The 25,131-nt window shown below is 37.0% G+C and overlaps 1 long non-coding RNA gene across 1 annotated transcript in view; it reads right to left on the reverse strand.

Moving 5' to 3' along the window:
• LOC120237081 overlaps positions 1-17,343 on the reverse strand; it is a 104,233-nt gene extending 86,890 nt beyond the window's left edge. Inside the window, exons 1-2 of the long non-coding RNA XR_005529849.1 lie at positions 16,887-17,343; positions 2,823-2,995 (exon numbers count right to left, since the gene is read on the reverse strand). This is a non-coding gene — a long non-coding RNA (uncharacterized LOC120237081). The remainder of the gene's footprint in view (positions 1-2,822; positions 2,996-16,886) is intronic.
• Between the last annotated feature and the right edge of the window lie 7,788 nt (positions 17,344-25,131).

Consider the following 25,131-nt stretch of genomic DNA (forward strand, 5'->3'; position numbering starts at 1 on the left):
ATGATTTATTTGGATGAGGGGGTGAACTAAGGGAGAAGAAAGAATCAAAGATCACGCCAAAGTTTCTGGTTAGAAAACTGGGTGGATAGAAGTGGGAGTGTTGAGCGTATGGTAACAGGCAAACATTTAAAAAGAGATTTCTAATAAAAAATTATATTTACTCAGTGGGGATGGGTGAATAGGTGGGAAGGGAGTATTCTTTCATCAAAAACCCTCTCATTTGCGAATGACATAAAACCTCACTCAAGCAATCAAGGAAATATATTGGCTCAAGTTATGGAAAAATCCAGATGTATATTTAAGGCTTCAGACCCATCTGGATCCAGAGACTAAATGAATTGACCAGGACTCCATTTTTATGTGCTTTCTATAGTGATAGCCTCATTTTTCTGACCCCTGGCAACTCTGTGCTTATATCATTTTCATTGCCCAGCAACCTTAGCAGACAGAACATAATTATTCCTTGATGGTTTCAACATAAGTCATAGCAAGGAATCTCTTTGGCTCTATTTGACCTGGTTTAGGTCATGTGGATAGCTCTAATTCAACCCCTGTGGCCAGTGATGTAACTCACACATTTACAAGATGAACATGGGAAAACTGAGAAAAATAGCCAGGCAGGTGATAGGAAATTAAAACCCTAGGAACAAACTTGGCTAAACTCAAGAGGGAGGAAATGGTCAGTTGTGGCTAATGACAGAGTTTAGTCCACTAAGAAAAGAAAGATTAGTTTGGTTTAGCAACAAAATGATGATGTATAACCTTTCAAAGAAGTTTCAAATACGTGGTAGGTCAGAAGAGAAAATGGAATGACACAAATGAGAAACTGGTAAAATGGTGGAGGCTGGGAGAATAGACAACTCTTAATGGTGGGGAGAAGGTAAGCAGCAGGATGGTGGTCACATTCATAATTGAAGCTGCATTATTCTGGGAGCAAGTAAATGACCACCGAAAGAATCAAAATAAGTAGTGGCTGTCAGCCCCACTGTCAGCCCCTCCTGGCTCTGCCTCTGTATTCTTGCCATCCAAGCCTGGTGTCTCATTTTGAGGCAGAGAATGACACTCACAATCCTGACAATAACAACAACAGAAGATAGAGTCAGTGACAGAAACAATGGCCACATTAATTTCTAACATAGCCAGGCAGAAGGAATTTGAAGAAAATGTGTAGACTAAGATTCAAAAAAAGGAGGAGGGGCCTGGGTGGCTCAATCGGTTGAGCATCCAACTTCAGCTCAGGTCATGATCTTGCAGTTTGTGGGTCTGAGCCCCACGGCTGACTCTGGGCTGATAGCTCTGAGCCTTGGAGCTTCCTTCAGATTCTGCGTCTCCCTCTCTCTTTGCCACTCCTCCACTTATGCTCTGTCTCTCTCTCTCAAAAATAAATGAAGATTAAAAAAATTTTAAATAAAAGCAAAAAGAAAGAGGAAGATAAAAGGAAGGAAGAATGGGAGAAAGAAACAATTCAGTAAATTACTTATGAAAGTTGTAATAAACTGATAGTGGATTAAACTCATATGGTTAAATAAAAAAACTATAACATTTTAAAAACTACAACAAATTAAATCTAAAATAATAACAACACCCATTTTTGTCTCTCTGTGTATGTTTAGAAACGTTAACATTTACTAAATAGAGTAATATTTTGAGGACATCAGAGTTGAGTTTATTTTATTTTGTAAAATACATGGTTCCCTTACAGAGATGTCAAAGGTATAATAAATCAGCATTGGACTGTAAAAAAGCCCTCAATTCAGGTAATTTAAGTAAGTCTTAAATGACAAGTACGTAGATTACTTCATGAATTTCTAATTCTGATGTTAAGGCTGAATTATTATGAATCAGGTTTTAATTAGGCATTTTGTAAATAAAGCACTAAAATCTTTTTTACATAAATAAATGGTACAAAAAAATCTTAGTACCAAGGGAGTATTAAAGCACAATACTTAATACAAAAAAGCATACTCTCTGGACTAGCCCATTTCCCAAAGGGAAGGAAGGAAGGAACGAAGGAACAAAGGAAGGAAGGAAGGAAGATCTTTAAGAGGTATTCTTCCCCAGGAACTTCACTGAAAACTCTGAAAAACCAAATAAAGTACAATCTGTAATGTCAGTGACTTTAGACTTCTTATCTACATTCAAATAAAGTTGTAATCAATAAGAAATAATTGCAGATTTACTTAGTGATTTATTTGAATATTGCTTATGCATATATTCTCTCATTTGATATTTAGAAAAGATTTTAAGCTAGTATTACTTTAACCATCCTTCACCCCAATTATGTAGATGAAACTGTGTTTCAGAAAGTTAAGTAACTCACGAAAGGTTATACTCTTTTGGAGAGTGTTTTGAGGGTGAAGCAGATCTTCTGCTTTGTAATCTTTTGATTACAAAACTTGTTACCCTGTACCACATGGAAATCTTGTTATTTTAAAAAATAAATCATCTCTAGGATTGGTTTCTGGAAGTCTAGATTCCATACTAATACGTCAGTTTTTCCAGACAGATTTCATGGGTTGGTTGGAGGTGGGAAGACAAGAGAAGATGAGGTTCTTAGGTTCTTTTGTGTTCCACTGCTTCCAGTGTTAGCCAAAACAGAGACAAACAATGAAAGTAACAAATAAGAGAAACTGTTTATTCCAGGACCCAGATTTTAGATTGCATACTAGTTGGAGGGAGCACAGGTTTTCTGTTTTCCCAAGTTCTTTATTTAGTCTTTTCTCTCTTCCACTGTTTTACAAGAGGAGGGGGAGGAAGGGGGAAGAGAAGGAGTAAAGATACCCATCTGTGAGAGTAAAACAGAGATCACAGAGCTCACTTACTCAGATTCCATTTGGCTTTTCAGGACCCACCTATCCTCAGGCCTCTCTCATCCGGTTTCATTTCTGTTCACCGGGTCAGAGCTGTTTACCACACAGAGGCTGGGTGGGATCTTCTGTGGTCAGTTGGGTTAAAGTGATGCCCTGGAAGTCGACAGGTGGCTTCTAGATCTAGACTGGAGAGAGGAAGTAGCACGGGCTCCTTTTAATCCACCAGTTTGTATTGTGCTTGCCAGTAAACATTACAGGCTGCTCACTCATCTCTGATTTCTGGTTCAAAATTTAAGAGGGTTGGGGCACCTGGGTGGCTCACTCAGTTAAGCGTCTGATTTTAGCTCAGGTCATGATCTCACGGTTCGTGGGTTCGATCCCCGCGTCGGGTTCTGTGCTGACAGCCAGCTCAGAGCCTGGAAACTGCTTCAGATTCTGTGTCTCCCTCTCTCTCTGACCTTCCCCTGCTCACACGGTCTCTCACTCTCAGAAATTTTTTTAAAAATTTGAAAAAATTAAGAGGGTTAACTAGACATCTACAGAATCCCAAAATACTCATTTTATTGTCATTGTTGCTACTAAGAAAGCAGAATATTCGGTGTCCCAAAGAAAATATGGTAATAGTTTGATCCCTTGAAAGACTCTAATATAATTTTAAGGAAATAAAAAAATATGTGTTATGTTTTCAATGTTTTCCAGTGACCGCAATAACTAAAATGGGAATATTTCTAGACCTTGCTTTTGGGAGCATATAAATCAAAGGCAGTAATAAAAAATTGGATAATTTTGCAAGTTTCACAGCCTGACAGTATTACTTTAAAAACTGCAAATTTTTGACACATTATGGTTTAAGAATATGCTTTCACATGTCTAATTGCTAGCTGATAGAAAGACATGAATCTGCTTGGAATCCAAAGTTTCCATCTGTCTAGCTGATCGTTTCAATGTGGGTTTGCTAATAATGGATTTTATTTTAAAAAATGAACACACTACATTAACGTATGAAAATGTGATTTTCCTTTTTTCTGAAGGTTGTAGTATGGTTATTCTTGCAAATCACCTAATCCCAGATTCCTCAGCCTAGATCGTTTTCCCTGACCAGGCACTCTTGCAGCAGAGTGTATCCTCTGCTTTTTTTTTTTTTTAATGTTTATTTTTATTTTTGAGAGAGAAGCAGACAGAGTGTGAGTGGTAGAGGGGCAGAGACAGCCAGACAGAATCTGAAGCAGGCTGCAGGTCCTGAGCCGGCAGCACAGCGCCACATGTGGGGCTTGAACTCACAAACCACCAGACCAAGACCTGAGCTGAAGTTGGACCCTTAACCAACTGAGCCAGGTGCCCCCAGCACCCTCTGCTTTTATTGCAGAGTCATTATTACAGTAGCAGTTAGGAAGCTACTGGCGTAATCATGGTTGATGGACTGGATCCCTCAGTAGGTCAAAGGCTCCGTGAATGAAGGAATCATATCTGTTTTGTTTATCATATTTCTGTCATTCAGCATAGGGCCCAATATATGACAAGTAAACTTCAATCAGAACCAACATATCACATTTCTAATGCAGATATTAGAATCAACTCTATTTAAGCCAAACATTAAAGAAATTTGCAAGATTGGAGAATTTAATCATTTATCTTTAAAGCAACTATTGTTAAGAACTTACTATTGTCATTTTGTTACATATTTTCTGCTGGTTGTAGATCCTTTGTTCTTTGCTTCCTCTTCTGCTGTCTCTCTTGGTGATTTAATGACTTTTACTAAAGGTATGCTTTGACTCCTCTATCATAACCTTTTGTGAACCTACTTACTACAAGTTTTTCTTTTGTGGTTACCATGAGGCTTACATAATAAGTGTGGTATAGCCCTTTAGAAGTTCAACCTATTTGGGAATCCATGAATCTGGATGCCACCTTCTTTCCCTAAGTTTGCAAACTTTTCATCTATTTCTTTAAATAGACTTTCTGTCCCTTTTTATTATCTCCTTCCAGGATTCCCATAATGTATACATTGTTTCTTTTGATAGCATGTCATCAAAAGAAGTAGGCTTTCTTTATTTTTCTTCATTTTTTCCCCCTAACTGGGTCATTTCAAATGATCTGTCTGAATTCATTGATTTTTTCTTGCTTTGCCAAGTATGCTATTGAAGCTCTCTATTGAATTCTTCAGTTCAGTTTTCTTCAGCTTTAGCATTTCTGTCTGGTTTTTACTTATTTTATAATGGTTTGCTTTTATTTCTTTGTTGAACTTCTCATTTGGTTCATGCCTTGTTTTCCTAATACTGTTTAGTTGTCTTATAGTTCTTAAGGTTCACTCAATTTAAGAAGATTCTTTTGCATACATTGTCAGACAGTTCATAGATTTCTATATCTTTAGGGTCATGTATGAGAGCTTTATTAGTTTCCTTTGATAGTGTCATGTCTACCTGATCCTTTGTGATCCTTGTATCCTTGCACTGGTATATGTGCTTTTGAGTACAGAGTCTCCTCTACTAAGTTTTATAGGTTTGTTGGGAAGGAAAGACCTTAACCAGTCAGGTTAGCTTGGAGTACTAGGTGGATCAGCTGGTAGCATCTGTAGGCAGGCAGGGTTTGACATTGTGGTCTCTAGTAGGGCAAGGCCACCCATGCTCTCAGGTCAGGTGAAGGGTGTCATGGTTGGGTTCTGCAGTCAGGCAGGATTGCTGTCTGGACTCCCTGATTGAGTGGGGTCACAGGCTATGCTCCATGATTCCAAGGGGTCGCTGGCTGGGTTCCCTGTCTGGATGAGGCTGCAGGCTCTCTTCAGCAGTTGGGCAGAGCTGTATGCTAAGCTTCACTGTTGGGTTGGGTGGTAGACTGAACTCCATGGCTGAATAGTACTATAGGCTATACTCTGAGGCTGTTCAGGATCATTGTTCAGGCTCCCTGGTTATCTGGGGCCAGAGAGTATGTGCAACAGTCGGGCATGGTTGCTGGCTTGTCTTGCTGACCATAAACCTCATAGGATGTACTCTGAAGCTTCTGGATATCTGTGACCACCCTTCCCAGAAGGGCTATGTTCAGGAGTTGGGCTGGAGTGCAAATTTGTTCCCCAATCTGGGAAAACACTGTTTGTAGGCATGTAAATTGATACAGTTGCTATGGGAAAACAGAATGGAGTTTCCTCAAAAATTTTAAAAAGAACAATTATTTAATCCAGCAATCCCATATCTAACCATATGTTAACAGATAAATGAAGAAAAAACAAAAAAATGAAATCACTATATTGAGATATCTGCACCTCCATGTTCATTGCAGTGTTATTTACAATAAAGTGCCCGTCAATAGATGAATGGATAAGAAAATGTCACACACACACACACACACACACACACACACACAGAGGAATATTATTTATCTGTGAGAAAGTAGGAAATCCTGTCATTTGTGACAACATGGATGAACCTCAAAGGCATTATGCTAAGTAAAATAAGTCAGGTTGAAAAAGATAAGTACTGTATGATCTCACTTATATGTAGAATCTAAAAAGAAACTGAAGTCATAGAAATGATGGATTGGCGGCTGCCAGAGGTGGGGCTTTGTGGAGACAATGGATGATAGTAGTCAAAGGGTACAAAATCCCAGTTATATGATAAACAAATACTGGGGATCTAACGTATAGCATGGTAACTATAGTTAACAATAGTGTATGTTTACTTGAAAGTTGCTAACAGTTCTTACCACAAAAAAAAGGTAACTATGAGGTAATGGATGTGTTAACTAACCTTATTGTGACAATCATAAATATGTATCTAATCATCACATTGTACACCTTAAACTTTCATAAGTTTATATGCCAGTTATCTTTCATAAAGCTGGGGAAAGTTACAAGAATTTAAAACACTGCTACTCTTCTCACTAATTTTTATTTTTTATTTTAGAAAATATGTTTACTTTTCATAGCTGTAGGTTAGTTATGCTAACCAGAGAAAGTCAAAGTAAACAGCATAGTGTCTGCAACAGAGTAAGTGCTCAGTAAAGAACTTTTTAGTATCACTATTAATAAAGTTATTACTATATGCCCATTCTTGGGACAAATGTGAAAACCTATCAAGCAAATCGATTTCAAAAGCAGTATGTTTTTCCAGTCCTACCTACAGCCCCTCTATCTCATTCTCTGCCTCATCTACAGAAAGGTATTTGAGATTCCTCCAGGACACCGAATCCAGTTGACTTTCTTACCTTTGCCTATGACATTTGCTCTGCCAGAAAGACTTTTCTTTTCAGAGTGCTAGTCATTAGCACACTGAGTTCAACTTCAAGGCTTCCATGTCAGAGTTAATTTCTGTCTTGTGGCCCTTTGAACATAATACTTTCAGCACATTTTACTTCATATTTTATCTTATTTATTTTACCCATTCTAAACTTAAAAAGAAATTTAATCTTTATTTTTAGAGAGAGAGACAGAGAGTGAGCAGGGAAGGGGCAGAGAAAGGAGACACAGAATATGAAGCAGGCTCTAGTCTCTGAGGTGTCAGCACAGAGCCTGACACAGGGCTCAAACCTGCGAACCACAAGATCATGACCTGAGCCAAAGTCAGATGCTTAACCTACTGAACCACTCAGGCACACCCCCCGCCCGGGCTTCGAAGCTTCTAAAGCAGAGTCTGGCATATAATAGGCATCTAAGACATTCTTATTGTGAGAACATGTAAATGCAACTATGTTTTCTTTTAACACAATTTTTCATAGTTCTTTAAATTTGTTTCAATTTTATTTTTCAGGATGGTAGGACTTTACTAAAAATGATTACAGATGTTGTTAAGGATACCCATCCTCTTTCCTGCAAAACTTCACCGGGTGAAGATGTGTCATGATCTTTGTGTTTTCCAACATTTGCTGCTAGGACTGGCTTTTTCAAGCGCACGCGCACACACACACACACACACACACACACACAAATTAGTTAGAGATGCTTTTCTTATAGATAATCTAGGGATGAGGCCACTCTCTGGGTCCCTTGACAGAAAGCCCTTGTTGACTCCCAGCTCTTACTCTTCATAAAGGTCTTTGGTAAATGTTGGATTTTGCATAGTATGGTAGAGAGGGGGAAAAATCAGAAAGAACTGATGGGATATGTGGTATATTTCTTTCTTAGCAGCGATAAATTTCTTAATCTCAATTCAGGTTCATGGAGTCCTTTCTAGGCATGAAAATTTGGCATACTGAAAGTTATGAAGTTGCTAAATATTAAAACAAGAGCCTTAGAATATGGTTTATTTGCCAAGCTTCCGTTGATGGATGTCTTAATTCTTTGCATGGTAGCCTCCAGCTGAAATTGATGTTGGAGCAAAGCTAAGGTACCAGGTAAGCAATGTTCATGGTCCACACTACTATTACCATTTGTCTTGTTCTATCTAGAACTGAAGGGTTTCCTGGGATTTGGGACTGTCAGTGATAAAACTGGGGAGATATTGGATGATTTGGAAGGGTCTGTCTCTCTGGCTGGTTTGTTTATGTCACGCTTAGCTTCAGCAACCAGGAGTGAACAATTTTATTTATCCTAATACCAGCTGTGTTCTATTATTGAAATAAGGTAAATGAGAAGTTGTTGTTATGAGCTGGGTAGTAACAATATCTATTTTTATTTATATTTTGCTTCTGGATAGATGGTATAGCACAAGGCTTAGTGACCTTGATATTGAAGCCAAGTACCTGAGTCCAAATCTTAGCTCTACCATTTATTTGCTAAGTACCCTTGGGAGAGTTTTAAAAACCTCTGTGCCTCAATTACTTCATGTGTAAAGTCGCTAATGCTAGACTCTATCTCATTGGCTTGTTAATGAGAATGAAATTGGGTAATATGTGTAAAGTTCTTAAAATAGTATTTATTATGCTCACTTCAGCAGCACATATACTAAAATAGTGCTTATTATTGTTATTGCTGTCATAACTTTTGTCACCACTGTTAATTAGCTATTAATGAGATGTTTAATTATTCAGTTTCTTTATATGTAAAATGAAGATAGTGTTCCATATGGTTAATGTTAAGATTAAGAGGGACGAAGGAATATTAGAAAGAACTTAGTACAATGACTAGCAAAATGCATACTCTCAAGATTTTACTAAGTGGCATTAATACTATTACTATTAAAAGTGTTTTATTATTATTATTATTAACTTTCCTTATTCTAGTACCAAAAGTAGAAAACAGCACTCATGGTTATAGGTAAATTGGGAAACTTTCAATTATCTGATGTTTCCTGTGATATTTCTTCATATTATAGTGCTAGCACCCAATAAACTATCTCATAAGGACAATTTTCATAGATGATAATACAACTGGACAAGTTATGTGGCTTCTCCAGGATGATTTACCATAAGCAGAGAACAGACATATGGACAAATGGCAGGGACAATGGACTGCTGCTTTATTTTCAGTGTGTAGTTGTCAGGGTCCTGGAGAAATTTTACACAAGTGATGTCTAGAACAGATTACTCCCCTGTTTTTGCCACCTTTTCCAAAGTTCTTAGTTCAGGGACTGTACTTCTCATAAACTCAAAAGACAGATTAGATTAGAACTACACATACATAAAATGTTTCTTGGGAGAAGAAATGAAAAAACTGGAAACCATTTATAAAGCACACATTTCTGATTAATAACAATGTTAAGGAAGAAAGAAAGGGAGGGAAAAGGAGAAGGAAATTGTAAACTAACTGGTAGAGCTTAGCTAAGCCTTTGAGGCTCCCAGAAATGCATTATTAAGCATACATTCCAAGCCTGTAATGTGACTATAGATTCTTTATGTCTCAGTATGGCATGCCAGGTTATAGGCTTTGTAGCTCAGGGAAGAAAAAACAAAAACAAAAACAGAAGATTGGTTTAAATATTTAGATTATAACACCACACTTACATAAATACAAATCAATCTTGGAACAACATTTGATATTATCAGACCTATGAACAAGGTAACCATATCCAGCCTCCAGCCTTTAAAGTCTCCGAAAAGGTGTGGTATTAAGTAAAAAAGGTCTGTCCTCACATGAACTCGTTGTACACTAGAAGGATTTAAAAGTAGCTCTATTTTTTAAAAAATGGGCAAACTCACCAAAGATAGACATCAGATACTTTCAGGTGGCCTAAGCCGTGGCTCTTACAATTACATTTTGATGCTCAGTTCATTGACACCCTATGGTTGGATTTGGAGGGCTTTTGCCCAAAACCAAAGAAGTACAGCCAATATGTGCAACAGGATCAGTTTTACTCCATTTCTGTAATTCAGCCCTGTTCAGAGTGACGAAAAAGGAATCTGAAAGGTTTAGGCTTCCAGTTAAAGACAGGGTTTTAAGCTCAGCTGTCCTATAGACTGTGATGTGATAACTAAATCATAGTGAGAATAGGCAGTGTGCCAAAAGAAAACCAATGTGCACAAGTGGAAGGGACACTAAGCAAATAATAATGGATAGGCACACTTTTATACAGTGATCACCTCAGTTGTTTCTAATGCTATGGAAGATAAAGAAGATTTTCAAGATTTTTGAAGGTAGGTAGACTCATTCTCTTAGTGAGAATCAAACATGCTTTAGGAATTCCTGGAAAAGATTTTATGAAAGTAATTTTATGAATAAAAGATGATTTCTGGAATTCATTATGAATTCAGAGTCACTAGTTTTTAGGGTGTGTTTAGGGAGTTAAAAATGCGTACCTACATTAACCAGGTAAATTTAAAAAACACGGATTTTTCTTTCTGAGGAGTAGGGAGTATTTTCTATGAGAAAAGCTTTTAGCCCTTTTAGCTTACATGTAATTCACGAGGCCAGGCAGAGAATGGTATGCAGCACCTCATCATTTTCATCACTTTCCAGCAAGCATGCACTGACTTTTTTCTTAGTTTCTCTCAAACCTTACAGTGTTGATGCGTTATATAACTTATGCTATTGTACAATAGCTCAACCAGACCTACATAACAGGACCATTTCTGAAGGACTTTCTCTTACTATTATTCACCAGATTATACAAATAGTAATATTTCACTAAGATACTCAGAATAGCTTTATTTTTATTTGTTTGTTTTTGTTTTTTTGTGGGTTTTTTTTGTAGTATGATAGGCCATATCTAATGTCCCAGTGCATCACTATTTCACTCCCCTCACCAAGGAAATGAATTGGATGTAAAATCTGGCCAATAGGACCATCATCATCAAATAATATTTATTAATCATTTCATGTGTTTGGGGAATGCATATCCATTGTTCAATAATTGATTGATATTTATTATGTCCTTACTATATTTTCAGGCACTGCTAGTAGCTAATCATATGTCTTTCTTTAAATTACTAAGCAATTTATTATCATAATATCTCTAATATTCATTTGACAAAAACTTATACATTTTGTATATTTGAAAATTTTTCTTTCATAACCAAGGTATTATGCTATATGTTTTATGTACATCGTTTTAAATCTTCCTTGAAACTTTTTCAGGGTAGGAATTATTACCTTCTTTTTAGAAAGGAGACATTGAGGCCCATAGGCACTGAGTGACATACCTCAAGCCACAGATCTAGTAGTGGGGAAGAGGCTTTCCAAACCTAAATTTTTTGAGGCCACAGCTCACCTCCTTTTACTAGACCACAAGTTTAGGAGTTATTGTCAAGCATTATTGAAAAGTTTTCTTTTTCTTTTTTTCTTTTTATTTCTTTTTTAATTTTTAAAAATAGTTTGTTGTCAAGTTGGTTTCCATATAACACCCAGTGCTCATCCCCACAAGTGCCCTCCTCCATGCCCATCACTCCCCTTCCCTTCCCCCCCCACCTCCATCAGCCCTTGGTTTGTTCTCAGCATTCAAGAGTCTCTCATAGTTTGCCTCCCTCCCTCTCCCCCACTATTTTCCCCCTTCTTCTCCCCCATGGTCCTCCGTTAAGCTCTTCCTAATCCTCCTATATGTGTAAACATATGGTTATCTGTCCTTCTCTGCCTTGAAAAGTTTCCATAATCAGGAAAGCATAGCTTGGGGTTTCACTGACTAGTATAGTGCTTTCTATGATTTATTCATTCAACATATTTTTACTTGGACTTTGATTAAATTGATATGTTAGCCATTGATTTTAGACAATGAAACAGCAGGACTGTGGGCTGGACAAAGAATGGAACTTTATATAAAAAGGCCACAGGAAGGACAATGATCTCGCAATAAAATCTGTGTGCATGTGAAAAGGAAGACATGTAGACAGATAATCCTTGTGACTCTATAATTTGAAAATTCTCCTTAGTTGGGAAAATCTCCAAGGAGAAATCAAATGTTCACAAAGTGACTTGGATTTTTTCCTCTTCCTTCCCTCCTTTACTCCCTGCCTCTTTCCCTCCCTTTCCTATCACATTAATTAATTACTGATAGGTTAGATGCGAGGACTACAATGATAAATTCTTGAAGGCACACATGTAAAATATATATAAAATATAATCAATTTTACCAGGTGCTAAGAAAGCAAAAAGGGCAGCTAAAATTACTAAGGTAGAGAGTTAAGTAAAGAAAACTGAGCAAATTAAATATATAAATATAAAATTCATATATATCTATATATCTATACCTTTACATAGATATCTCTAAAATTTTAATTATATATGCTGTACATATAGACACATATAACAAGGATATACACACACATTATTTGCCTTAGGAAAAATGGCTTCTTGAGAGCATGGACCATGTATAATATTTAACTTTTTAAAAATCATCCACTGATTTTGTCTTATCCCTGATAACTGATCCTCAATAAATACCTAAATTACTCTCTTTGGTGAATGCTTAAACTGACAACTCCTTATTCCCTTCAGCTTCATTTTATCTATAAGTTTTAGATCCTAATCCATCTCCCGCTTTCAGACAAAAATTTATTTATTTATTTATTTATTTATTTATTTATTTATTTATTTTTTACAAATAGTTTATTGTCAAATTAGTTTCCACATAACACTCAGTGCTCATCCCCACAAGTGTCCTCCTCCATGCCCATCCCCCCTCCCCCCCACATCCATCAGTCCTCCGTTTTTGTCAGCATTCAAGAGTCTCTCATGGTTTGCCTCTCTCCCTTTCCCCCACCATTTCCGCCCTTCTTCTCCCCCTTGTTCCTCTGTCAAGTTCCTCCTAATCCTCCTATACGTGCAAACATATGATATTTGTCCTTCTCTGCCTGACTTATTTCGCTCAGCATAACACCCTCAAGGTCCATCCATGTTGCTACACATGGCCAGATTTCACTGTTTCTCATTGCCATGTAGTATTCCATGGTATAGATAAACCACATCTTCTTGATCCATTCGTCTGTTGATGGACACTTAGGCTCTTTTCATGTTTTCAGACAAAAACTTTTAATTTATGTTGAAATTCTACTCAAGACCCCTACTAACAACAATACTGTATAGTGTCTATTGTTTCACAGTTTCAAATATTGTCATATAGTCATCTCATTTTTTAATTTCTTAAGCAGTCTAGATTCTCATTTTTCAGATGAGTAGATAAAGGTCATAGAACTCTTTGTGGCTTCCTTGTGATCATTCAACTGAGAAAGAGACATCCAAATCCTAGGCTTCCAAGCCCAGAGCCTATTACATTAAATTGACTCTATGAGAAAATATTTAAAGTGACACCCTCACATTTCATGAGTCTAAATTAAAACAAAAACAAAAACACCTTTGCTTTCACACAACATAGTAAGTGGCTGTATGGGCTTTGTAGATAGTCATACCTGGAGTCAATATTTACCAACTATAAGTCTTTGGTAGAGTTAAAATTAAACTTCCTGAATTTTAGAATCTCCGTATTTCTTTTTTTTTTTTTAATGTTTTATTTATTTCTGAGAGAGAGCATGAGCAGGGGAGGGTCAGAGAGAGAGGGAAACACAGAGTTGAAACAGGCTCCAGGCTCTGAGCTGGCAGTCAGCACAGAGCCTGACGCGGAGCTCGAACCCAACAACTGTGAGATCATGACCTGAGCCGAAGTTGGACGCTTAACCGACTAAACCACCCAGGTGCCCCAGAATCTCCATATTTCAAAAAGTGAATAATAGAAGATGTGGTTTATCTATACCATGGAATACTACATGGCAATGAGAAACAATGAAATCTGGCCATGTGTAGCAACATGGATGGACCTTGAGGGTGTTATGCTGAGCGAAATAAGTCAGGCAGAGAAGGACAAATACCATATGTTTGCACGTATAGGAGGATTAGGAGGAACTTGACAGAGGAACAAGGGGGAGAAGAAGGGGGAAAATGGTGGGGGAAAGGGAGAGAGGCAAACCATGAGAGACTCTTGAATGCTGACAAAAACTGAGGACTGATGGATGTGGGGGGGAGGGGGGATGGGCATGGAGGAGGGCACTTGTGGGGATGAGCACTGAGTGTTATGTGGAAACTAATTTGACAATAAACTGTTTGTAAAAAAAAAATAATAAAATAAATTACCAATAGTCTTAAAAACAAAAACAAAACAAAAAAAAAACCAAAAAGTGAATAATAACTAACTCAGAAGATCTGTTGTACAGATGGTATGAGATCACAAGAGGGGCTGGCTCACACTAGGCACCCCAAAATGGAAGATGCTATTATTATCAGAGAAATAATCCACATGATTAAGGCAAACCAAGAAAGGACAAGTTTTATATATTTAATTTGTTCAAGGAATCATCAAGGAAAAAATGGAAATTAAATTGGCTTTTAGAGGAAGATTAGCTCTCTGTTGGGCAAAAAGAGAATTACAGACAGAATTCTGTTTCCAGAGGCATTGAACAAGTAAAGACAGGAAAGATAATGGTGAAAATGTGGAAAATGAGATGACCAGTCCAACCAGAGAATACTTATGTTGGGCAATAAAGGAAATAAGGCAAAATAGTGAGATGAGGGGCACCTGTGTGGCTCAGTTGGTTAAGCATCCAACTTTAGATATCAGCTCAGGTCATGATCTTATGGTTTGTGGGATAGAAGCTCACATCAGTTTCTGTGCCTGCTTGAGATTCTCTCTCTCCCTCTCTTTCTGTCTCTACTCTGCTCACTATCTCTCTCTCTCTCTTTCTCTCTCTCAAAATAAATAAATAAACATTTAAAAAATAGTGAAATGAAATCAGTTTAAGGGATTTGGAGTCCATGTTGGAAAAAGGTGACTCTTAATTTGCCTTCTTTTAACTTCTGAAGCAGGGTAACATAATAGAAGTAATGTTTTAGGGAAAGAGTTCTAAATCTTAGTATATGTTGGGTGAAAGAGTTCAAAACAAAACCAAGGCAAAGGTTATTGCAATAGCTAGAACAAATGTTAAAATGGTCAGATTAGCTTAGTAGAAAGCAGACAAAATATTTCCTAGTATGTTTCTTCAGATATCCTACTAGAACTTCAAGATCAACCTTCCCACACCTGCCTCAAATATGACTTCTATCCTTTGTTATCTCTCCTTGTCCCACCAATCACTTTGTTACCCAAATCTAGGAATTATCTTTAATCCTTTATTATCCCATTAAATCAAACACTCAGTCATATAATTCTGTCAGTTCTTCTTGGTAAATATCCTCTATTCCAACTTCATGACCACTGCAAATATTCACTGAACATCTACTGTGCAGTAGGCACTGGGATACAGAGTGGACATATGGCTTATGGTGTAGCACAGAAGGTCAATATTTAGCAGATACTCTGGGTGTGATCACTGGTACAGAGAAGTGTAACATCCTATTGTGTATTACAGGGCTGTGAATCCTGAGCTGAAGGGTCAGTGAAAGTTTGTCTGGAGAAGTAATATTAAAACTAAAACCTAAAAGATGAGAAGGAGTCAAGTAATTAAAGAGAAGAAAAAAAATCCAGAAAGAAAGGAGTATCATCTGCAGTGGTCCTGAGTCAGTAAAGGATATGGCAAATGTGAGAAAATCAGAAAATTTAATGGAACTAATAGATTACCTGTTCTGTGTATCTTTCACTGAACTACCAACATAATTTTCTCATTTTCTCTCCTTCTCTAGAACTGCTCACATCATTTTTTTTCACCTTGCTTCTAAAGTGACCTTTCTAAAATACACAAATTCCACAATGGTTCCCCACTGCCTACTCAATAGAGTTCAAATCTCCAGTAAGGTACATGAAGTCTTCCAGCTCCTTCCATGTATCTTCCACTGCAACCAACCCAAAGGGCCAATGATAATATTTTTGTCTTTTCAAATGAGTCATACTTGTTCACCTACTGATACTTTTGCTAAACACTATTTCTCTAATCTAGAATGCCTTAGTCTATTGGGAAAACTCCTACACATCCTTTAATGGAACTCATGTCCCATGTTCTTTACTTTTTTGTTTGTTTGTTTTGTTTGTTTGTTTTGAGAGAGAGAACATCCGTGCACACATGCAAGCAGTGGGAGGCAAAGAGAGAGAGAGAGACAGAGAGACAGAGAGACAGAGAGAATCCTAGGCAGGTTCTACACTGGGATTCGTTCAATGTGGGGCTCAATCTGACGACTGTGAGATCATGACCTGAGCCAAAATCAAGTCAAATGATTAACCAACTGAGCCACCCAGGCACCCCTAAGCCATGTTTTCTAAACAAGAGGTCAGCAAACTATAATCCATAAGCCAAATCCAACCTTCTGTCAATGTACTATTTATTAGCTAAAAATGTTTTTAACATATTTTTAGAAGTTGAAATTTTGAATATTCTTTAAGAAAAATGAATATTCTTCTTAAAGAGAAATATTTTGTGATATGTGAATATTAAATTGAATTTCAATGGCCATACATGCAATTTTATTGGAATGCAGCCATGCTCATTTGTTAACATATTGCCTATGGCTGCTCAATACATATTAAATGGACAAATGAGTGAATGTAAATGGGGTCATGGCCATGGAAAATGAGAATGACTGTGGGCTGTGTTGAGCACTAAACTGATATTTAATACACACATCACAAATTTGTGCTGCTTTCCTTTATGACTTTCAGCTGCATTTTTAAAATGTAATAAAACAAGAAATTATTTGATTCAAATGCCAGAATACGTAAGAAATATTTGACTAAACAGGAAAGACTACATTGCATATTAAGGTCTTAGAAGCTCTAGTAACTAATTCTAAACTTTTATTACCTGGAGGACCATTTCTTGACTTTTATGGGAGCCATTCTGGGAAGTATATTCACACTTGCTGATGCCTTTGTGTGCTCTTGGGCTAACTTCTCATTTCATCTTTTCTTACAGCTGACTTATTTGCCTTCTGCACATGAGGCTGCATTTAATTAGGCTGAAAAGCAAGAATAGATATTATCACAATGTAAGAAATGTAAAATAATCCCTACACTTAAAAGAAACACACACACACACACACACACACACACATACACACACACACACACTACACAGAATATGTAGGGGAGAAATTTTTCTCAGCTGTTAGTGCAATGGAAACCTCAGCCTCAATATAGGAAATATCTATTGCTGAGATTCAGACCAGGCTAGTTATGTTCATTGAAATGTTGAAATGAGATCTCCAGAGATTGCTTTCCATGAAGGATTTGTGAAGCTCCCTGGGAATTAATTCATTCTGAGCAAAAAGAGAGTTGGAAAAACAAGTTTAAGGCAGTGGCAGAGCTCTGACCGGCACTGAGGAGAGATGAGTCTGAGAATAGCAGGGCATTGGCCCTAACTGTCTGCCTGAGCAGGCTCCATGGACTCATGTCTAGTCCCTAGATATGAACGTTAAACACCAAAGGATACTTTCTTAGAACCTCCATATGATGTGGTTACAAGCAGCACTGCTTTAGGTTCTCTTTAAGACAATGCATGAAAAAAAAGTGGGTATGGAGAAAGAGAAAGACTTTTTTCTCTCTCGGCAGCCTTGAGACTGAAACATATCCATGTCTCAGTAGCAGTGACAGGGGCACAGAAAGTAAATCTGGCCACTTACAGAGGCACCTACAGAGGAGTTCTGTGGAAATAAAGTTGTACCCAGTACAAGTATTAGCATAAAGTCAGAACCAGGGCCTGTAGAAACACAGAAGGGGACCATAAAAATTTGGAAAGTCAAAAGTTTCCTAGAGGGTGGAATAGCTAACCTGAGACTAAATGAAGGAGTGGGGGAGGTAGAGGAACATCTACTACAAAGGCCTGGCCATGATGAAGGTCATGGCCCATTTGGGAAACTGCAACCCATTTAATTCTGATCACAAAGCTTTAAAGTGGGTACAATTATTATCTTCATGTACAAATGAAAAACTGAGACATGGAGAAGTTAAGTAGCTTGCCTTAAGTTATATAGCTTAAAAGTCACAGATCTAGGATCTAAACTCAAGCAGTATGACCCCAGGTCTGTCATCCTGTGGAGGCACTGTGTAACATGACTTGTTTAGTCCAGGACCTCATTACATAATAATTGTACTGAACAGAGGTAGTTTTGTTGAATTTTGTTCAGTGAGTCTTAAATTTCAAGTAAGCCATTTCCCCCCCAAGTCCCCCTTTAGGAGAAAAGGATATTTAAAAGTATACCAAATGGTTTTAGAAATTTGGTCAAAAGCTGATGCACACCATATATATAGAATCAGTCCTTTTAAAAAGTGTATATTCATAGCAGCACTCTCAACAATAGCCAAAACATGGAAGAAGCCTACGTGTCCATCAATTGACGAATGGATCAAGATGTGGTTTATTCAGAAAAAAAAAAAAAAAAAAGGACGCCTGGGTGGTTCAGTCGGTTAAGTGTCCAACTTCGGCTTAGGTCATGATGTCGTGGTTTGCGGGTTTGAGCCCCGCGTCAGGGTCTGTGCTGACAGCTAGCTCAGAGCCTGGAGCCTGTTTCAGATTCTGTGTCTCCCTCTCTCCCTGACCCTCCCCTGCTCATGCTTTCTCTCTCTCTCTTTCTCAGAGATAAACAAAACATTAAAAAAAAGAAGAAGAAGATGTGGTTTATCTATGCAATGGAATACTACAAGGCAATGAGAAAGAATGAAATCTGGCCATTTGTAGCAACATGGATGGAACTTGAGGGTGTTATGCTGAGCAAAGTAAGTTGGGCAGAGAAGGACAAATACCATATGTTTGCACGTATAGGTGGATTAGGAGGAACTTAACGGAAGACGATGGGGGAGGAGAAGGGGAAAAATAGTTGGGGAGAGGGAAGGAGGCAAACCATGGGAGACTCTTGAATGCTGAGAACAAACTGAGGGCTGACGGAGGTGGGGAAGAAGGGAAGGGGGGTGATGGGCATGGAGGAGGGCACTTGTGGGGATGAGCACTGGGTGTTATATGGAAACCAACTTGACAATAAACTATTTAAGAAAAAAAAGAATGAAAAAAATTTGTTAAAGTGTATATTCTACACCTTTTACATTTACTACTTTAATTATAATTTTTAAGAGCCATGATTGGCATCTCCCTTAAATATAAGGAAGCTAAATATCACAGAGGTTAATTATTTTTTCCACTGGCTCCTCAATGGCAAAGCTCAAAGCTCAGACTAAATCCACAATACCCAATGTCCTTGTTTGCTCCACTTTTTCTATTCCATTTTCTCAAAGAGAAAGAAACTTTAATGTGATTGTTGGAAAAGAATCATTCATCAATTAATAGAAACACTGTTTTAGTGTGCACTCTGGGGAGGTGCTATGCTAGATCCTGGCAATGTAAAAGGAATGAATCACAGTCATAGTCTTCATAGATAGGCATGTGGAAGGAGACATGAGCACAAGTCATCTCCATACTGCATGAGCAAGCCATCCCCGAAGATGATGTGGAGAAAAAAAAAAGTAAACACAAATCTAAGAGAGGGATTCAGGGTTGATTCTTAAAATGAGGTGACAGTTGAGTTGCACCTTGAAATGCTATTCATTTCACCAGACAGTAGGATTCTAGACAACAGAAACAATACATATCAATCATCAATTGCTAATTTAAAAACCATCATGGGCCAGGGCCCTATGCTGCATACTGGAGTATGAGAGTGGGCACCATAATAAGGTCTCTGCCTGGGTGCATTTTTTATTCAGCTGGGAAATTTGAAGGGTTAACTATGGGTGATTTGTCTTTTAAAAACACAATGACAATGTTTGGTAAGCAGATTTAATTTGGGGATGAGAGAAGAGGAAGGTAAAAATACTTCTGAGGAAATGACACTGATATTAAAGCCTAGAGGATAATACAATCGTCTAAGTGGAAAAGAGAGAAGAAGGAGCATTATGAGGCAATGACAATACCACATCTAATGGCCCTGAGGCAATAATCAGCTATGCATGAAAATGAGCATGGCTTGGACACAAACAGTATGGACAGAAGTAGCCAAAGATAGCTCTAGAGACGTATCTGTGGTCAAGAAACACCTGTGGGCAACATCAATGAAGCCATTGAAGGGTTCAAAAAGAGAGATGAGTGGAATGATTAAACTTGTTATCTTAAGATTTACTTTGAGTCCACTGGCAAAGCCACAAGGGTGCGAAAGATACTGGATACTCAGGAATTGAAGATAATTGTCTAAGGCTGGAGTTTAGGGCCTGAGGTGAAGAGTCATAGGAAATGCAGGCTGGAGTCAGATCCTGAAAAAAGTCCTTTCCGTCTCAAGACCTGCATTTTATCCAGCAAGGAATGCAGATATTTTGATACCTCATATGCAGGAGAATAAAATGTTCAGATTATAAGAATTATGCCAAGAAGATTCATGTACATCCACAATATTATAATCACTGATATAGATAATGGATTGACAGATTTTATAAAAAGATGGAAAAGAAAAAGAAAAAATAAATCCTGTGCATTTAAACTAGCCAGAACTGCCTAGTTTTGCTTTCCAGTTATTTGAAGTTTGTTGAAGACTTCAAATGTAAAAAGAGACAGACTCAGACATGGCAGAGAAGGGCAATTAAGACCTTGCCATACAATGCCTAGTGGGATGCACTTTCAATGTGAGCTCCCCAAGGAAATGCCTGGGCATATACCAGAATAGAGCCTGCCTATGTGATGCAACTTAATGCTGCCTCTACTTGCTACAATTTTACTTTATGCCGCTGGGTGGTAATTACAGATTGTTTGATCTTAGTCAGTAAAATACTATTCAATTTCCTCTGAAGACATCAGAGATGTATATACTACAGTAAAAATATTTTCCCATGCCACTATTTGAATTTCAAGCATAGATTTCTACTCATTTAATTTCTAGCTACTTACACAGGCTTTTTGTTTTTACATAGAAACTGAGTGCAAATCAAAAATATAAGAACGTTATTCATGTTGCTGAAGGTAAAGATGGATGGATGTCCAGTAAATACACCTACTTTTATGGAAGTTGCTGTTGATGAAGTTCATTAAGGTTAACTTCTTGGTCAGTCTACACTGGCTGTTTCCCATGACACAGTCCATTTTCTTTTGCTTACATTAAACAGATGATGCAAGAGGCATCTACATTCAGAATTTGAGAGTAACTTTGAAAATTCAATGGAATCCTGTTGTAATAATTTTCTCAGTCACATATCTCTTACATATCAAGGTCCAAATTCTTTCCTTCAATTCATCATAACCACTCATCTCAAAGCAGAGTTTCTCTAAAAAACTGGGAGCAATCCCCTTTTACATCTTCTGGGTCATTATGAAGAGGTGCCATACTGTTTAATGGTAAATGCACTAGTGGCAGTGGTAGACTCAGGACAGAGTCAAAGATCTTGAAATTGTCCAATAATTAAATAATTAAACTTCACTGACTTATTCACAAGGAATAGGAAAGGAAGTCACACCTCAAACTCAGTGTCATTAACAACTTGGAAATGTGAATCAGTTTGTGTCCTTGTGAATTTGATGAAATATATAGCTTTAAATTTGGAAGTTGCATGTTTTCTGTTTGTCTCACCACACTGTATTATGTGGCATTGAAAAGTAAGCTAAATAAATATGATTTTTAAATGTGCATCAAACCATTATTATATATCCATTAAAATATCCATCAAAATCCATTTGAAATAAATGAAAGACTCATCTTTTGTGTCAACTGTCTTCAGAACACCAGAATCTCTTTGAATTATGATGATATGATGTAGGTTTAGTAAGGGATATAATTTGACATAGTTTGTAGTAAAAGTTGAAGTAATATTCTGAAAATGCATTAGTAATAGTGTTAGGATTTGAATTTACTCATCACCATAAAAAGCATTAAAATGCTTTGTTTTGCTGGGTTTTTTTTTTTTTTTGAGAACTATAGAAATAAATCAAGAGAAGTATGGCAGCCCAACTTTCAAATGGCACATAATCTTGAGGAGAATAGATATGTATAAGTTAAATAATAGAGTGGTTGAATAGTTTTAGAATATAAAAGACCACAGAAAAATGGATGTCATGATGCAAATACATGATTGAATAAGAATCACATTAGCAATAAAGACATGAGGTCATATGTTACAGAGTGCAGTGTGTTGGTGTTGTCAAGACTTCATAGACAAGTTAGAGATTAAGGGGCACTAAAACACTGGTAAAAAAAAAATACGCAGAGGGAAAAGCTAGGAATAGGATTTTAGGAAGGGAGAGGAGGGAAATAGAGGGCGGGCATTTTTTTAATACACACAAGGACAAAGAGGAGAAGGGCATCCATCATTAATATCAGGCAATCTAAGTGAATGGGATGCAATTCTCTGGATTCACATGTTTATGAAGGGGAATAATGAAATGTTAGGGAGAGGGAAGTGTGGGACTCCTTTAGTCAAATTCCATTTGAAAATCTCCATTGGTAGTCTTCCATTTCTCCCAATCTTTGATGGTGTCTGAACTTCAGGTAGATTATGATGGATGATGTGAATTCCCTTGTTCAATTCATTTTCTCCTATTCATACTCAAAATATGGAGCTTGGTACAAATTGGCTTTACTAAAAGAAGAATGTAGATGACTGCAAAATCAGCTTCTGGAATGTGCATCTCAATTTATCTTTTATCTTAACTATCTGTTGGGCATTTATACTTTGAAATCCTGCCGCTGCTTCCTCTAATCTCCCAAAGTGAAATCATTCCCTGTTCCAGATGCCCATATTCCCTATATTTGTCAGAGGCACTGCAAGGCAGTTTCATCATCATACCTGCTTGGTCTAGAAACAGTTCTATTTAATTTAAGATGACACTATAATTTATCATCCAAATGAAAGAAGTTCTATCAATTAACTACACGAATATACCAGATGTAAATTAGATGGTCCTGGGGAAACCAGGATTAACAGTTACCTTATTTAATCTTTCTATCATTAAGTTCTGTCAATTCCTTATTTTAACTCTCTTAAAGTTTCTGCCTTCTTTTTCATCACTTCTGCACCCATTCATACATTGAGTTCTGTAGCACCCTCCTCACTTCCTTGCTAGTGTCAGCTCCTTTCCCTTGTGACAAATATACCTTAAAATCTATTTCCGGCACCACTCCTTGCTCAAAAATCTTTAGTAAATCTTCAGCAATTCTTCCCCCAAAACTAAGCTCCTCTTTTTTTGATCTGCATCTACATACTTGCTGTTGTCTTCTATTACTTCTAACCATAACACTGGATTCCCCCAAAGTATTCTTTATGTTATGTTATGATATGTTTGTTATGTTATGTTATGTTATGTTATGTTATGTTATGTTATGTTATGTTATGTTATGTTATTTTGGTTTTGCAAATGAAACTTGGACAGCCTAGGTTGTTTATATTTACACCGCTACACGTTTTTTTGTTTTCCTTCTAATTAAACTATATATTCTTTAAGAATTAAATCAATCCTGCTTCCTTTCTTAGAGCCTTCTTTGATACTAAACTCTCCTCTAAACTTAATAACCTTGTGTCTAGTCCTTGATAAACCAGTAAGCTTTTGCATTCACACTTTTGCTATCACTAATACAGCTTTATGTTTTCAAACAAATTTCTGTAGTTAGACTGTTAATTTATTGAGGATAAGGAATAGAGTGTCATGTATCACTGACGTAAAGTGTGTTTTCAAATATTTGATGAGATGTGTCTTTCTCTTCACAATTACTTTCTATTCCCCTCCTGACTGATATTGGCCACTTCCAGAAACAAAACAGGATTTTTAAAAGAAACTTCTGTTTTTATTTCATAATTACCTACTTGATAAAATCTAAAGTAATGGTATCACTTCTTCTTACTAAATGAACTCAATAATCTCTAATACATGGTGGTATTAGTAGTCTATGTCTTCAATGTCTATGCCCAAATAATCAAATCATTCTAGGAAACACGAATAGCTTGCTTCCTTATGCATAATGGATTCATATTTAAAAACTTCCTGACTGAGATTATTCCTGGCAAAATAAATAAATAAAATGAATAAATATGCCTTGTTCCTGTTCTCTTATATCTTTATATCTTTTGTTTGAATGCCTTATGTAAACCTAAAGCCAGTAGCTGGGATTCTGCTGAGTCCTCTATTTATTGCAGTGGCCTGACTGTTCCCTTCCACCTCTGTTGACCAGACATCAGTGTTTACGATACATCGAACTGAGGGTGGCTCAGAAACTCTAAACCTCAGGAAAGTGGGGGCCACCATTTCAGATTTTTATGAGCCATCACCAACATGGTTCCTACCCAGAGTTACAAAGGTACAAGGAAGAATGCCTCTTTGTTCTTTCTTTCAATTCCTAGAACCTGTCTTTCTGAGTCCTACTCAGGAAGAGAGGAAAACTTAATATCTTAATTCTGATTTCCATTTTATTTTTCTTGTTATCTCTCAGACATGAGAGGCTCTTTTTTCTAGCTTTCTTCCCTCTTCCTGATTTTAACAGGAAACTGGTTACTCCAAGAGCTGCAGTCTATAGGTTTGGGCCTGGCATGTGTTAAAAGAGAGAGCATGTCTTCCTTATACATAAAGCCAGCCTTTTATTACTATTATCTTGCAAAGAAGTTAGCCTTACTCTTCTCTTACTCTAGACCTTACAGAGCAAATTAAGATCCATCACTTTAATATTTGAAAACTAAATATCTGGATTATATTAATGAATAAAATAAAGCACCTCTTTTTTTTTTTTTTTTTTTTACTGATAGAAAAAAATCCTTGCAAAATGTACTCTTTTTTGAAGGCACTGGTTTTCATAGTTAAGCCTGAGGAGTACATAGCCTTAACACTATTTCTTAGAATTCTACAGTCATAGGTAATAATGTGTGGTTATAAAAATGCAAAGTTTGTGTTTCAATGCTCAATGAAATTACCCCACGTATCTTGAAAGAGGTTAAAAATACCAGCTTCCTATATAGCATCATTTTGAGCAAATAATTATTGTGTTTTTACTGAAGTATAATTGACATACAATATCTTATTAGTTATTGTTGCTGTTAATTACTTATCTATTGCACACTAAAATTATTCACCCAGAACAATGACATTAATAATA

This window comes from Hyaena hyaena, unplaced genomic scaffold (assembly GCF_003009895.1).
Source record: "Hyaena hyaena isolate Hyena2069 unplaced genomic scaffold, ASM300989v1 scaffold_170, whole genome shotgun sequence".
In the NCBI taxonomy this organism is placed as follows: domain Eukaryota; kingdom Metazoa; phylum Chordata; class Mammalia; order Carnivora; family Hyaenidae; genus Hyaena; species Hyaena hyaena.